Source organism: Stegodyphus dumicola, chromosome 3 (assembly GCF_044657685.1).
Source record: "Stegodyphus dumicola isolate Sdum_Otavi_A_Nest chromosome 3, ASM4465768v1".
Lineage (NCBI taxonomy): Eukaryota > Metazoa > Arthropoda > Arachnida > Araneae > Eresidae > Stegodyphus > Stegodyphus dumicola.
Window position 1 is genome coordinate 251,382,860 of NC_140770.1, and position 18,152 is coordinate 251,401,011.

Sequence of the window (18,152 nt, forward strand, 5' to 3'; positions counted from 1 at the left end):
TTGGAGAAAGCAAAATTTCTTTAAATTGTTTTAAAGCTTCAGGAACAGCTAAAGAAATGATTTGAGATTGACCTGGCTGGACAGTTATATTAGAAACCATTCTTAATGAGTTTAAATTACAATTTTTTCTTCTTACATTAACTGAGTTGCTTAATTTTTTATTGGGATAATTTTCTTCAAAGTCCAAATGAGTATTATCTACTATGAGTTTCTTATTTATGGAATCTAACAAAATTTTGTTACTTTGAATGAAGTCATAACCTAGGATTATCTGATAAGTAGAATTCCAATTGTTTTGGGTGACATAAAATAAATTAGTGAACCATTTACTTTGAATTTTGAATTTTAAATTAACTGCAGACATGTAAGGAATGCATGAATCTTCAATAGTTTTTATTCTTACCATCCGAGAAACAAATTCAACTTTAGTGAATTGTTTAATTTCCTCAATAACATCTGGTTGGACTAAAGATAAATTTCCACCAGTATCAAGAAGAGCTTCATAAGTCTGAGAACCAATTTTAAGTTTGATTATTGGCAGATAATTAGAATTTTCTGAGTTACAAGACATCAACAATTTGGTTGAGTTTCTATTATTACATCTTTTATTTTTTGCAAACTTGTGTTGGACATTATTGCTGTTACTTTGGATCTTTTTTGGATTATGATGTCTATACAGGTGTTCTTTATAACCCCAGTCTCTGCGGATTCCTGCAAGGGGTCTAAAATTTTTGTTGTAATATATCTGGCAAGAATCCTTAGCTAGTTTAAATGCTTATTCTGACCTTTTTTGTATTGACTATTATTTCTGTAAGGATGATAGTTCCCCCGCCAAGTGTTTCGAAATTGTCTGTGTCCCCTGAATATGTTGTTTCTAAAATTATGCTGGTCTTGCCTAGGAAAATACCAACAATCTGTTGTTAAGTGTCTTTTGCTACATATATGACAAGATACACTATTAAAGTTGCTAGAATTTTGAGATGTAGAAGCATTGTGATTTATTCTTGTATAAGATGTGTTTATAGGCTTATTTTGAGAAAGTTGATTTACTTTATCTGTTAGCTCCTGAATAATTTTATTCTGTTCAAGTCTTTCTTTGAGAAGATTATTAATCTCTAAATTTTGCTCAACATTTATACTGTTCAAATATGTTTTCTATGAGAAAACATATTTGAACATTCAATTGGCAAGTACAATTGGCAACAACAATTGGCAAGTAATAAAGAAAATGCATTCAATGCATTTTCTATATTACTTGCCAATTCTACAGCCTTATCAAAGGAAGATGGACCTAATTTCTTAACTTCAATCCTAATGTCTGTTCAGAGGGCCTCAAGAAATTTAGTGAGCTTCATTTTCTCTTTTAATTTATGTAAACTAGAATCCTCAACCGAATCTTCATTTATGTATTTTGTCGCTGTTGTAGTAATCTCGTCAGCTAATTCCCTAACAGATTGGTTACACTTTTGAGAAATGTTTGAGAATTGCTGTAGAATGTCCTGAAAGGATTCAACTCGTGCAAATTTATTCTTTAATAATTTTTCTAAATTTTCAAATTTATTTTCCTTAGCCACTCTTGGATCATTAATTAGGAAATCTAGAGCTTTATCCCTACAGTTTATTTTCAGAATGATTATTTTCTCTTCATCTGACCATTTTTCTAATTTAGCAACACTATTTATTTGATCAAGAAAGAAATTTACATTTTCAGATAAGTTGCCACTAAATGTGGGCAGAGCAGAAGCTAGGGAAGTTGCCATACCAGTGTTAGATCTACCTTTAAGCTTTGACATGGATGAAGAAATATAGTTACTTATGTTGCATTACCTTACAATCTGCTATTTCTATTTTAATGTTATTGAGATCTACATTATTTTACACAAACACTTAGCACTCTCTCTGATAATTTACATATACATTTACCAAACATGCATATAAGAGTATATAGCAAAGTTAAGGTAATTTTTTTTTTCTTTTAATTTTTTTTTAGTAATTAATTAGGATCTTCTGTAACTTTAACCATGCATATATCAAATTAGTGATGCAATATAAGTACATTGATCATTAAAACTTCTGGATTCTAATACTTCTGAACATTATTTTATCATTACATACCACAATCCAATGAAATTACTAAAATCAGCTTTTGATTCAAATATCTTAAAACTTTCTTTAAATATGCACATATATATAACAATACATATGAAATTGAATTTTTGAATTATCCAAAATAGAATTACTCTTTCATGGCATATTACCCATCATTTATCATAAATTTTCAACAATATAAATCATATGTGCAACAAATATACTATAGGTCACACATTTTATTTGAATTCTCAACCTGAACTAAATGATTTTAAATTATTTCTTTTGTCACGGCACCATATGTAGTGAAAATATTTGTATGTAGTAAAAATACTTATATATTTTAATTTCTTATGTAATAAAAATGTGTTAATTTCTGTAGGCTATGAGAAATATTTAATATAATTATTCAGGTGTATAAGTGATAACCAAAATTTTGAATATCAATTTTATCAGCGATGAAATTATAACAGTGATTAAGAGTACATCACGTTGTTTCCGCAATAACCCGAATGATAGGGATAAAATATGTGACCTACAGAGGAGAGCAAAATAAAGTACTTACCTCAGACGTCGTGTTAGTTGAAGAAGAAAATACAAGTTACTCGTCTACAATTTACTCTATTTATCTTTACTATCAAAAATTTTATTGCTGAGCTCACACAAATAAACAAGAAAATTAAATAATCAGATCATAACTATAGTCCTACTATAAATACAGAGCGTCCACTCGTTTATCGATACACTACAGAGCACTATCCATTTGCATCACTTTCTATAAATCACGAAAAACCTGGAATCGAAGATATATGTAGACCAGGAATATACTTATCTTGAAATTTCTTTTGATTTTAAAGCTTCTACCAGTGAATTAATTTGGAGCAGTGCACCACGTGGCGATAGACAACGGATGAGTCTTAAAATTGCACAATGAGATCGTTCATGATTCTTGCTTAAAAAACATCATTCCACCCAGGATGAATTTTCAGCAACTGCATATAGAATGAATATATTCAATAAAAAACTACAGTTTGCTTACTATAAATCAGAATCCATATCCTCGGTCTTTTCAGGAAAGTTAAACGTGCATCATGAAACGAGGTCGTAGGTGAAGAGACAGTCAGTGAAGAGACAGGCCGAAGCCCGTCCTTCACCCTTGAACTCCCAGCAGCCAAGAGAAAGAAACCGGTCCAACAATTGCCACCAAGGGCTTGGACGAAACGATGACGATTCTTGAAGCGATAATTTGATGATAGATGCCGGCTTGCTAGCACACTAACGAAAATATTCATGTTTCGCCATTCATAAATTTAAGAAACAATTTTGTGAAAATTAAGAAATCTACCTTTTTCTACAATCAACCGGTTTCTATAGTTATATAGAGGTAAATTTTTGTATTGGCTATTAAAATAAAATGCAAAAGTGGGATTTTTGTAAGGCAAAAGTTGATCGAGATACTTCATTTTAAAGTTGGAACATCATATTTAGGGCCATATACAAACTAAAAAGAAAATGTTCTATCTTTACTCAAGTAACGAAAGGGTGTCGTTTAGAAAAAGTTTTCATATGTTAACAGATTAATTGAAGAACATTTCTAGACAAACTGAAGTGATAAATATTGGTCAGTATATACAGATATATAAAGTAAGAAATTTAGAACTAATTTTTTCATAAAGATCGAAAATTGAAATTTATAATTGATAAATTAAATATAATCCTATAAATGAAGCCACAATGGCAAACCTTTACGTCACTACTGTAATGATCATCTCTACATATAATAAAAGAAAGAGTCTGTCTGTGTGTGTGTGTCTTTCGTTCGCGCTGCGCGTAAGCTAATAGACCCACGGCTACGAAATATGATACATAGGTTCATCTAGACAAGAGCCAGTGCACCTCGAAGTGATTTTTTCGAAATTAGAATTAGAATCTTTTTAATTTTATGTTTTGTGACGAAATCGCGTCATTTTGAGACATAATGGGCTATAGGAAAGCTAGATTTTACTCTACACACTCCATTTTCATATCATCATGAAACGTAGGCACTTAGCTATTTTACGAACTTAATATAAATTTCGTGTTTCAATAAATCGATTAACTACGAATTTATTTAACAAAGGGAGCTTAACACTTTTTCAACGGGATTTTTTCTAAAAAAGTTTATTTTTAAAAATGTATAGCTTATTTTTCTTTGATTTTTGGACACGTTAAACTTTTATCCTTGCGACTGCTTTTACAAAAAGAATTTTGGAAAAATGATAATATTTTGTATTTAAAAAAAATTTTTAAATGAAGCTTCCGAGTACATTTCTCACATCTCACATCTTTAAAAATGTGATTTTGGCAACAATTTCCCTGTCTTATTGTTGTTGATAGATTTTTGATGAAATCGCATAATTTTGAATAGTTTCATTCTTTTTATTTAGAAATATGGGTTTGGCAACAATTTTTCATCGTATTTCTTATGTCATTGTTTTTAAGAGATTGGAATATTTTATTATCATTTATATATATATATAATACATTTTTACTGATTTTTTTTTTAAATAAAGTTTTCCTGCAGAGTTAAATTTTACGTGGAATTTTATGGTTTTTGAATTGCTTTCATGTTATTTTTTGCTTATTTCACTGTTTGTAAGATATTGAAAAGTTTTGCATGATTTTTTTTCTTCGACGGAAAGTTGGTTAATTTTTTTAGGATAATTAATATTTGTATTAAGGGATATAGCTTATTTCATTGTAATTTTTTTCTCTTGAAAATATAATATAAAATATCATTAATTATACTTTGCTTTTCAGAATTTTTTGTTTTTTGTAATCTTTTATCTTATTTATTGCTCATTTCACTGTTTTTAAGTGAAAAGTTTTTAAGTTTTTAAGTTTTTTTTTAAAGTTTTTAAGTTCACTGTTTTTTAAGTTTTTAATCTCAAAATGACGCTTATTTCACTGTTTTTAAGATATTGAAAAGTTTTGAGTGATTTTTTTAAGGAAACAAAGTTCTTAACCTCCTTTATACCATTTGAGTTCTTAAGATTTTGCAAATCGAAATTGGTTAATTTATTTATTAGGATAATTAATATTTGTATTAAGGGATATTGCTTATTTCATTGTAATTCTGTTATACGTAATAACTTTTTTTATGAAGTTGCTCTGCAGAGTAAAATTCTACGCAGTTTTTAAATTTAACATTTGGTATTCCCTCCAGCCATTTTTCCGGTACATTTAAAAGCCAGACGAAGGCTGGCAGCGAAGCTGCTAGTATTTAATAATGAAAGTGCTCGAAGTTTTTAATTACTTCTCATGAGTTTTAATTAAGTCTTTTCACTAAAGTTTTATAATTTCACTTACGTTTTAAATTCTTTGGATTATATGCTATTTGTTTAAAGGTAAAATTTTGATTTGAATTTTTTACTGAAGTATTTCATTATTTCACTTGTTGGCCCACCAGCGGCCGAGCGGTAAAGTCGCTGAACACCGGTAGTTCGGTCCGAGGTTCGAATCCCGCGAACGGTCTGGCTGCATGGGCTTTTTCGTGGTTTTTCCCATGTGTAACGTGTATTCGAGCCAGTTTACCTTAGAAAGTCCTCCACGAAGGCATCCCTCCCCTTAGGCAGATAGCATTCGTGTGCTTTGTCATTAATAAATACACACAAATATACACATTATTTCACTTACTTTTTCAATTCTTTAAATACATTTCTCATTATTTAAGGTACAATATTCTAATTAGAGTCTACTTTAATTAATTTTTCCTTGCTTTGGGCGAGGGCCAGAATTTTTGGATGAACTATTATAATTAAAATGCATTGAAATAGTTCATTAGCTAATTCTGGGTATAGGAAAGCAAAGATTTTGTGAAAGAGAAATTTCAATTGATTTCAGTGTTCCTCCTCCTGACGAAGTGACATTTAGGTTGATTGAATTCGTCTTCTGTTATGTTCGTTTTGTTCGTTTTTCTTTAAATTTCATTAATTTTTGAATTGGGGTATTGTTTGTTTGAAAAGTTTTGGTTTCAACATTTTTGAAATTCTATTTTGCATTTATAGGATTGTTTGAAGTTTATTAATTATGAATTTCAATTTTTGGTCTTTGTGAAAAATTAGTTCTATATTTCTTACTTGTCTTTCCTAATAATCTTAATGAGCGAAAATACTAGGCATGCTTAGATTTTGTTTTTTAAAATTGTTTTGTATTTATGTACTACATGTATTTGAAAAGGAGATCACATAAACAGAAACGTATAGAATTATTATACTAGAAAACACTGTCAAGCCTCAGTACTGGCACTTAACAATTTCGTAACATTATTTAGATGAAAAAGAAAGTAAACTTTCCATTTGATGGTTTTTTTAGGGTTATTGGATCATAATTTTAAACGAATGAAATTTCTTGAGGATATTAATAATGAATTTATAATGTTTGAAAGCATATAATTTATGTTCAAATTCCTCTGGCATTTCAGTTGTAACATGACTATGAATTAAAGAATGGTACATATTAGTAAATAAGAAAATATTATTGAACGATATTTAAGGAGACAAGGTTAAACTCAAATTACTCTAATATATTTATAAAGCGTTGCCTAAACGTAAGTCGGAAATAAAATCAAATAGTCCAAATTTTGATACTGAATATTTTGGCCTAGTTTTTATCATAGAGTAGTCAAAAGCTTTGGTTTTTATTTTTCGTAATAAGTTCAAAAAGTTTCTACGTATAAATATACGGAGCAGAGAAGAGCGTAAAAAATTTTAAAACATATATTTTGCTTAAAAAAGCAAAATCCTGACTATTTGTATCATTTAAAACACTTTTTAAATAAAATATATTTTCAAGTTCAGACATATCAAAGCTGCGAAAATAAAAGCCAATTAATAATATTTTCGGACACGGTGTATAAATATTCCTCTATTTGATGCAATGGCATATTGTTATTTCCTTTTTAGTTATATTATTTATTTGCTTTACTATTATTATTATCACATTTCGCCCGCAATGTCATCTTAAGCGTACGAAGCAGAGAAACATATTCTAAACGTCAAAAGAATCTATAGAAACCAATACCTACAACTAGTGTCGGCTATATTTTTCTATAACTCTTCTAAATGGAGTTAATTTCCCCTAGTATAGGGTTCTTTCGTAGATTGATCACTGCTATTAAACGACATCTGATTCTTCAGAGACATCTGAAACGTAGTGTTTCTAAACTAGCCAATTAGCTTTTAATGATTATCTCCGTCACCGAACGTTGCTTGACTTTCCATCGTTTTCTGAAGTACATCCAGGCATTGTAGTGTTAGCTATTGATTAATACCTAGGCACAGAAAGATCTTGTTCAGCATTGTTGCAAATTTCGCTATTGCTACACATATGCAGGATCTGTAAGATATTTGAAAAGCGAATAAAGACAAAGATATAAAAAGGGAGTTCGTAGGTCTTCATACTGTACAACTGAATATGTAAAATATTCGAAAAGCTAGTTTATGAACATGAGTATGCAAATCATCGCTCTGAATTCACGTCAATATTGAATCTGTAAGTATTCGAAATACAAAGGAATAAAACGTTATAAAGCCTGGATTTCCAACCATCGTATAGCATTTACATAAGTGCTGAATATATGAAGTATTCGGAAAGCAAAGACTAAAAAATTACTAAACATGAGTTTGAAACTCATTGTTCTGTATTTATATTAATACTGAATCTGGAAGTTAACCGAAAACCGAATGGATTAAATGTTATAATTTGTAAGTATTTGTAGTGTATTTACAATAAAGTTGCAAAATGCCAAGATGCAGTGAGATAACTTCCTCGCAAAGCGGGCTTAGGATTGCTAGAAAGTAGCAGGGAAAGGCAGAGTTGGCGTGAAATCGCCCATTTGGCGATATTTTTCAACAAAGTTGACGATATGCCATAGACGGAGCGATAACATTTTCTAGAACGCTTTCTTGACAGTTTTTCTGGTGAATATTCTAGAAGGTGTTACATATACATATACCCTGCCTGTACGCAGAGTAAAAGTGTTGTCTTGAGTTCAAAGATTAGCTCGAAAGCGATCGACCGGGTTGGTAGCTGTAGTGCTTTGCCGCGAAGCTATCTTCACCGTTACATCTTGAAGGCTGTGTTACTGATTGTTTCAGCGTGTTTATCGTAGTTTCTCGACGGCTATAAACGTTTCTTTTGAATTGTCCTGTGTAATAATGCTTATTGTCGAATAAATTATGTTTCGATTCTTCATCAAGTAATTCTTCATCAGTTACTCCAAATCCACGAAGCCTAGAAACGCAACAATATTTCTGAGCCTGTGATATATTCAAAAGACGGATGAATAAAAGGTTATCGTAGTTGAGTTCGCAAGCCATCATGTAATGTCTTAGCTGACATTTTTAGAAAACATTACATATATAATTTTCATGAGTGTTTATTAAATAGCTTTTTATTTGGTAATATTGAGAAATAACAAAACAATTTATAATTTTTTCCAAGCTTTAGTGGAATATTCAGCATTTTTAACACTATGTTCACTTTAAATTATTTCAAAGTTTTAAAGAAAATAGTCCTAAAAACTGCTGTGGAAAAATAAAATCATATACATGAAGTTATTTACCTAACTAAAGCAAATTTAAAATACAATAAATATATAACTATAGCTTGAAATGAAATCCTGTGCATGTAATTACGCTACTCGACGTGATAACAGTCTTTCTTTCTCTGCAAATATCGTAATATTATCTTAATTAATATTTGTTACCTAATTATAATTTCACTTGCTGTCCGAATATTATAAAATAAAATTTTTCATAACTCATCTTAAAATCAAAATGAGCTTCTAAAATTCGTATTTTCAGTTAAATACGAAAATTCGTCTTTTCTTTTTTATCGATTGTTTTCGTAAAACGCAGCAATCGTCAAAAAATAAAAAAAAAAGGATTTAATTATCTATTATATTTTTCTTTAAGTTTCGAGAAAATTAAACATTAAGAGTGTCTTAAACCTTTCTGGGAGCTCGAAATTTCATTTTCGCTTAGGCCAAGCACGGAAGGTGCAGAATTAAATTAACTTTCAATGCTTTGTCGCAGAAATAAATAAGAAAAAGATTTCACGGATAGGCTTCAAGCAACTCAAAGAAACTCAATCCAAAATGTAACGAAAAGTGATTGACTCGACTGAAAAAAGCGAGACTTGGCCAAAGAAAAAATGTTTCAGCTTAAGGGAAGAGGGAAATGTAATTTAGAGACTTGAATCTGGCTGATGAAATAATGACATGTTTACCACGTGCCTTTTCACTAAGGAGATCTTTAATTTTGCTTACACCTTTGAACGATTGTCACTTTAAAATGAGGAAAGAAAAGTGAGTTTTTAGGTTTTTAGCATGTGCATTTAGTTAAGTCAAATATATTCACTTAAGCTGTTGTAAATTGCCTTACTCCAAGCGATTGTAAATTGCCCTTTTTCAGTCCCCGAGTTTTTTCGTGTGTTCATATCTTTTTCAAAAAAAAAAAAAAAAAAAAAATTGCAAATGTGATATTTAAAGAATTTTCCATCATAAACTCAATCATTATGGATACTGGAAAAGCATTTCCGTCTGTTATTGGAAAAGGGAAAGATAGTTATTTTACTTGAAAATTTCCGTTTTCGTTTTTGTGAGTTTGGTTGTTCGAAAAGTGATCTATCTCTTGTCTCCAATATATCCCCGTCTAAGAAAAAAAAAGAGCTAAGGGAAGAAAACGTTCGGTCGATTCAGGAACTGTAGCAGTTTACGCTGAGAATTCGATTACATTTAAAATTTTCCTTTTTTCCCTTTGAGTTTTATGTGTTCCTTTATTATCAATTAGAGGAAAGGTAAGACTATTATGAAGGAAAAAACACTGTATCTAGTTCCTTTTTTAGAAGGGAGAGTATAGAGACGGAATACGGAATATGTTACTGTTTGAAAATGCCTCCTGGGGAATATCTTTATCGAGTTGACGCATGTCCTTTCACGAACGAATGTGCTTATATTGCACGTTAGAAATGCACTCTACTCTTGAGATGTCATTTTGATATAAATTTCTATTATCTTGAATTTAATGTTTTCTTTCATTCTTTAATCTTAATCACTTAACGCCTGCATTAATTTATAGTAAAAGATGGAAATAATCGAAGTCATAAATACATTGCTTCAAATCTTTTTGCCTTGTGACTGATGAGGGAAATATTTCCCGGAGAATGTGAACTATAAATGATGAACGAGGCACAAGGATAGTTCAGGGCATGATGAAGGCAATGACAAATAATGTTATTTATGTAGAACTTAAATTTCCGTAGAGCATTTTAAAAGCTAGATGAAAGAACTAGTTTTATAGAACTAAAGGAATCGTTTTATAAAAATATTATACTCAGGAGTAAAAGGGTCAACTTTGTTTGTGGGAATGATACATAGCTGTTCTATTGCGCTCTGAATATAATATGATGGACGCAGTAGTAAATAACGTTATTTATGTAGAAGTCGAAATTTTGTGGAACGTTTTAAGATCTAGAATGAAGAACTAGTTTTGTGGAACTAAAGAAATCGTTTTAGAAAAATTACTGTGTGAGGGTGAACATTGCTTGTGGGAATGATACAGAGATGTTCTTTTGCGTTCTAAGATAAACTACAATATTATGGATACAGTAATAAAGAACATTATTTATATAAAATGTTTTGAAGGATAGAAAGAACTAGTTTTCTAGAACCATGGAAATATTTTTTATGGATGCAGTAATAAAGAACATTATTTATGTAAAACGTTCGGGAATAAAAGGATGAGCATGGCTTGTGGGAATGATAGATGGATGTTCTATTCTGCTCTGCGATAAAATAGGGTGAGCATTGTTTGTGGGAAGGATAGTCGGATGTTCTAATGTGCTCTACGATAAACTACAGTAAGATGAATGCATTAATAAAAACCATTGTTTATGTAGAACTCAAATTTTTATAGAACGTTCTAAGAGCTAAAAGGAAGAACTAGTTTTGTAGGGAAAATTGTTTTAGAAAAATATTATATTCCGGAATAAAAGGATGAGCATTGCTCGTGGGAATGATAGATACATGTTCTATTGCGCTCTAAGACAAACTACAGTATTATGAATGCAGTAATAAATAACATTACTCATATAGAAAGTTTTAAGAGCTAGAAAGAACTAGTTTTGTAAAACTAAGGAAATATTTTTAGAAAAAAAATTCTGTTCGGGAATAAAAGAATGAACATCGCTTGTGGGAGTGATAGATAGATGTTCGGTTGTGCTCTAATATGAGTGGCCGATTTTTCTTATTAACTTGGATAGTGGAACTTCTAAGTACCGAACAACTGGAAACATTTCACGGCAGTAATTACTTGGGCACAAATAAATTGCTGAATTGTATATATGAAGGAACGTTCCTTTCTTTCCTTCACTAATATTTGAAAAGATTTTAAAAGGTTGTCTGCATTTATTTTAGTCTGGAACTGCTTGCCCGGTATTTTTAAGACTTTTTTATTTATCTCGGATTTATTAAATTTATCACTTTAAATCTGGTTTTTATTTTAAAGTTCCTATATATTATGGCAGTCCGAAACATTTCTACCGCTGATTAAGGTTGACGTATTCTGATAAACAACACCTAAAAGATTTTCAGAACAAGAAGAAAAGGCATCCTTTCTTGACTTAAGTTGAATTGATTGCTCAATATCTCATAGGAAGTGTTTGTTCTCAGAAGCATCTGGAAATTTTAAAATTGTCAATAGCTTTCTTTCTAAATATATAAGTGCAGTCAGTTCTCGATTACCCGCAAGCGGATTAAAAGTTGTGAAATAATCGGACATTCTCTTAAAAAAGAAGGTTCAGTTTATTCATTGCAAAGCGATGGAATTATTATTGTCAGGAATCATCAGAATAAAGCATCATGGTTATCCGAAATGCAAAAACAGAACAAAATATATCTGGGATACACCTATGATAAATGTCACATTGTTTCTGAATTTTTTCCCACAGCGGTAAATAATTCCACCTACATTATATAAATGTTGTTAAGTTACCCATTCAAAAAATTGTTAAGTCGAATATATATGTTATGTCCTTAATTTTCCTGTTTACCATTGACTGCTGTAGAAATACAAGACTAATTAACATGAACATAAACAATATTTTTTCTGTTTTGAAGACTGTGTGTTGATTTGAATTCTGATTTAATTTACATAACCAAATGAACTTATTTACCAATTCAAACTGCTTAAAAATAAAAATAAATTAGTCGTAGAATTTTCTGTTAATTATAATTTAGATTTTTCCTCTTTTTGTGATTTTCTTAACTGCTGCCGTATTAAATAAGATTTTTGGTTAACTGCAGCATTTTTGGTTAACTGCCATTTAGAGTTAACTGCGGTTTAGGGTTAACCGTTTTCAGCTTAAGTGTAAGGATTAAGTATGGATTAAGTGCTATTAAATTATCTGTGATTTGGGGTATCATCGCTGTTAATTAGAAGTCTACTATATGTTTTATACTTTGCGAAATAATGAAATTTTAAAGAGAAAAAATTTACTTCATGGGGTTTAAAGTATTTATAAAATATTAAGTATTTGAAATAACTATAAAATAGAGGTATATGTTAAGTTCTTTTCCAGGAAAAAAAAAGCTGTTATGTTCTCTCTCTCTTTTTTTTCGGGGGGGGGGGGAGGGTATTTTGGTTAAAGAGTGAACAAACATTTCTGCTAAACCCTGCAGACGAAAACATTGCAGATAAAACGCAAGGGAAGAACGTCGTCCTTTAAAACACCGTGAGAAAAAGAAAAGGGGAAAACATCTTAGTTTAAAACTTCTTGGCCTGAAATGTGTAGAAAATAAAGTGGTGGAAAACCTTGGGCTGTTTTTAGAACATGACTGTATGAAATTTTCGTGGTAAAAAATACTGAGCTACTGAGAGAGCTCAACATTCTTTATTACATAGTATTTTCTAGCCGGCTATTTAGATTTCAGTAATTATGTTCTAAAATTGAGAGATGCTGCCAATTTGCATTACGTAATTTTCGAATGATTAAACCATTGAAGTTTTGTTAAATAACTATGATATTAAAAATGCTGTGAGTTTTTAAAATATGTGTTATAACCAGAAGAAGGGAAAGAACGTGATATATTTTCTGATATCAAGACGAACTTGTGTATTGAAGCATGACATCGGGAAACTAGAACTCGATTTATTAAGTGCTCTAGACTTACCTACTGTTCGGCTTACCAACGGCCAAGCGGTAAAGTCGTTGAAAACTGGTAGTTCGGTCCGAAGTTCGAATCCCATGAACGGGCTGGCTGCATGGGCGTTTTCGCCATGTATAACATTTATACGAGTCAGTTTCTCCTAGAAAATCATCCACGAAGCATACCTACCCTTAGGCAGATAGTCGTCGAGCCTTTGCCATAATCACAAACACCAGAAATTACATGCTGTTCGCATGCTAAAGCAACTAATAAGCAACGGGAATCGAAATAATGTAAGTGCTTTCTAAAGTATTTCTCCTGCCTTCCTAGTGTGCCTTCGTGGCCTAGTGGTCAGCACACTGAGCCGGTATTTCAGAGGTCCGTGGTTTGATTCCCGGCGAAGGCGTTGCTAATTTTTCATCTCTTCTTCTTCCAAAAATTACCTAATGTCTTTACAGCTTTTATAAAACTATAGTTTTGAAGGTGAAATAAATTATTTTTCTTCAGTTTCGAAGAGGAAATGAAGAAAAGAAACATGTGCTTATATGTGAAAAACTGGAAGAAATTACAGAAATAACAGCCGGTTTGAAGGATGGACTGCTATATGAAGCTAATGTAAAATTAAGGAAAACTCTATCCCATGGGAGTGTTTTTATTTTGATTTATTTTTAAATAGTGCGCGTTATTTTTCGAAGGTGATGTGTGCAATGCAAGCAGTTAAAAGATAACTTTATTAAATTAGCATTTAATTAAAGTGGAACATTTTGCGTCGTATGAAATATACTGCAGAGTGAGTACATGCATACAGCGTGTAAATGGAGCAATGTTAAAACTGCACGTCACAAAACATGAATTCTCTGGTCGATAAGGAAAAATAAGCAGATCTTCGATATCTAATGAAAGATGGGAACGTACGCACAGTTTTGATTTTGGTTCTGCGAATGTTATCAATAAAGCTTCTTCTGTTAATGGACTAGATTTCCTAGAATAAAATAAAACCTACCTCATTTGCAAAAGAAAAACACCAGTAGCTAGTAGTAAGGTAAAAGCAGTGGTAAAATATAAAGTAAAAGCAGTGGTAAAATATAAAAAAAGCAGTAATAAAGTGTAATGTAGCTAATAGTAAATTGCATGAAATAGTTACTTATAGTAGAGTATAAACCCGCCATTGGTAACAAAAGTAGTAAAACAATATTGCCGATAAATTCAGCAGTAACGTTGAGTACATTGCAGTATGCACTGCCATAAACTTCGAAAATAACTCGTATTTATACTTTAAACAAATTTAAACCTAAATGATAGAATAGCGAGCTGATTAAAACAAAAACTTTTTCTTTTACACGAGAAAGAATATTTTCAAATAAAACAACAGTTTTTGTTTTCAAGATATAAACTTACAAAACTCAGTTATCATTAAAGTTTCTATTATAAGACTACGCCTTGTAAATCTCTTAATTTATCAGCAGTCATACATTTACCTGACATCCAGACAGTCGCGAGACAGTTAACGAAGACAAAGTCGCATTAATCTTCTCATCTAGTAGCTCAGCTAGAATAAAATGTAATTTTCTATAGATATTACTGATAAGAAATCGAAGGATTCCGTGATTTCTTATCAGTAACATATCAGACATTTTTCCATTGATTTCTTTTGCTTTCTAGCCAATTGTCTTCCATTTTAGAACAGAAATGAAGAATTGATTGCAATTTCTACAGCTAAAAAATGTTGTGATAATAGAATCGGAAAGTAGTCACTTGCAGAATCCCTTAAGGCAAAATTCTCTGGAATTCCTCTTTTATTCTAGCGAAATTTCCTACGGGAATCTAAAACCAACTACGTTCTACTCGGTAAAAAGAAAATTTCTTAAAGTTTTCCTGCAATAATAAAAATGTAACAGTACTAAAGTTTTCACACATTTCAATGAAACCTGGAAGGAGAAGTGTCGTTTTGGATTCAAGTAAAACGGCAAAAAATGTAATTTTATATTCCAAGCTTACGTGTGCAGAAATCTTACTTAAGTACTACATAAAATAATTCCAAATAGGTTATCAACATAAGGAAAATAAGAACAAAATATTAGTAAAAGAAGAGTAGATCAGGTGAGGAACATCTGAGACAGTAATTTTCATACACAGAATGCATTTATTCCTCATGTGTAAACATACGTATTTTACATTTTAATACATGTATTGCATGCACGTACATGGATGTATTAGATACATATTTCACAAATACGCATGTGTAATTACATACATAGATGTAATCACATGCAATAATAGTCACATGCACTTAGTGTATAATTTTTCATGTATAAACTTATGAAACTTGTAGAGTCATCAGGATATTTTGCAGCAGGAAGCATGAAAAATGAGCAATGCTCTCACCGGGACTCGAACCTGGACCTCTCAAATACGCACCGAATGTGCTACCGTTACACCGCGAAGGCATGCATAGAGGAGGGAGAAAATACCTTCTTATTAAACTTTAAGAAAATAATTGTAGAAAAACTGAGTGCCGTCTGGGATGACCACTGACCTGACAGTTATGCTGTAAAAATCTTACAGTGTTAATAGTCATCCTGGTTGAAGGCATTATTTCTTCTATGTATAAATATTATATGGGCATACAAGCAAACATATGTTAGTTACAAACTTTGTTTTGTATAAGTTGCATGAGATACTTAGATAAAATCATGACAGTTATGTGAACATTTAAACATTATCTGATGTACGAGTAGAATGACTACTTTTTATTACTTAATTGCTATCAAAGATTAATGTAACCACGTAACCCTGCTTTGAAAAGTTAACGTAAAATTTACGTCATGTCCATGAAGCTTGCAATACACTTATACCTCTAAGTTACATGATAGGTGGAGTCGAGGAAAAGCACACACTTCGGTTAGGTAGCAGCTGAACTCTGAATTTGAACCTATTATGGTTAAACAAGACAAAATGCTTCTAAATAATTGTTTAGATGAAAAATATGTAGTAAAAATGTAGTTCTCGTACGCATGAGTACAAAATATAATTAAACTAAAGGTGCTGCGTAGAACAGAGATATTTCGATGCCAATGGCTTCGTAAAATTTAACAAAGTCCTCTACGACTGCTAAAAACTGTGCTTTCTATCGCAATTTATAATAATATAGGCTTGGAAAAAAACGAAAACATTGTTCCTCGCTTTTTCTGTATCCAAGAATAAAAGAGGGACTATACTTTTGTATATAAGCATAGAATGACTAAAACTGTGTGTGTGTGTGACTATGGCAAAGCCTCGAGGGCTATCTGCCTAAGGGGAGGGATGCCTTCGTGGAGGACTTTCTAAGGGAAACTGGCTCGTATACACGTTACACATGGGGAAAACCACGAAAACACCCATGCAGCCAGCCCGTTCGCGGGATTCGAACCTCGGACCGAACTACCAGTGTTCGGCGACTTTACCGCTCGGCCGCTGGTGGGCCGAATGACTAAAACTAGATTATCTGTTAGATACATTTAACAGCGTAAATGCAGTTTATTAAAACGTAAAAATAGGTAACAATTTAATGAGCCCTGCCTCAACAATGGCCGAGTAATTAAGTCCCCTGAATTGTTGATATTTTGATCCAGGTTCAAAATCAGGTAATCGGGATCGTGTCATACTTGGCTTTCTTTGTTTCCTCCGTACGTAATGGCAATAAAAGTAAGTTTCCCTTAGAAAGTTTTTTCCACGACGACATCGTTTTTCATACAGAGACAGCCATCTGAAGCTTTGTCTTCTTCAAATAAGCTAACCAAACCCTTAATGAATCCAGCTAGTGCTTCATATAGGTGAAGAAGAGAGATTATTGCCTTTCAATCGTTTAGTTTGTTAATCAATAACAGGTAGAGTAAATCTGAAAGAAAATTTAATATGTTACGCTTTGCCGAATAGAACATACTAGTGAGTGGAAGATACATATATTTTATTTAAACAAGTATCAACGGATTTCTTTTAAACGATGAGTGTTTTGACTAAATTCTAAAGATAAATATTTGTGCTCTGCTGAATGGTAAAACATAGCTTTGAAATTACAGATTTTTTTAATCAAGAATTCATTAACTTAGCGCAAAAATTAATAAGGAATCTAAAAGTTCGAGTAGAAAATACGTGTGTTCAAAATTCATTGTTCTAAATGCCGCTTTTTTCCCATATAGCGGTCAATACATATATATAGATAGATACACACCTGCAAGACGTAAAATATGAAAGAAAATTACTAACTTTAATTTAGAACTAGTGCTTTTAATTCCTCATTTTAATTTGGCTGATTCTCCTTCCAGGAATCTAAATTGAGTCACTTGAAAATGTTATGGTGCCTTTTAAAGAGGACACCACAACAACACTTAAAATTTTCCTAAAAGCTTAACCTAACTAAAACTGAATTGCGTTGTGTTTAAAATGTTTAAAATGTTGTTTAAAAAAATCACCGAAAATACCCTCGCGTTGATGACTGGGGAGAATCATGTGTTATCATTAAATAAAAACATGCAATTTGTTAATTCAATAAAGCATGACATTTATTTACCAAGAGTAATAATCTAAATTCTAAATCTTTAAAATAATTTTGAAAAGTCTTCAGAAAAAAAATATATATTTCAACCAGTGTAAAATCAAAACAACAGAAAAAAAAAAAAAAACATAGGATACATATAATAAGCTTGCACTTAGTTTTAATCTATTTCTATTTCACATTCTTGCTCCAATAATCGAAATATCTTAATAAAGGTTATTTGATAACTTTTAGTAGAACAAATTATTTTTCAACACATTGCACATAAAAATCAATTATAAAGAGAGAAACAACTTTTAACAAAATTCCTAGGAGGAATCCACACACGACTGAATTAATATA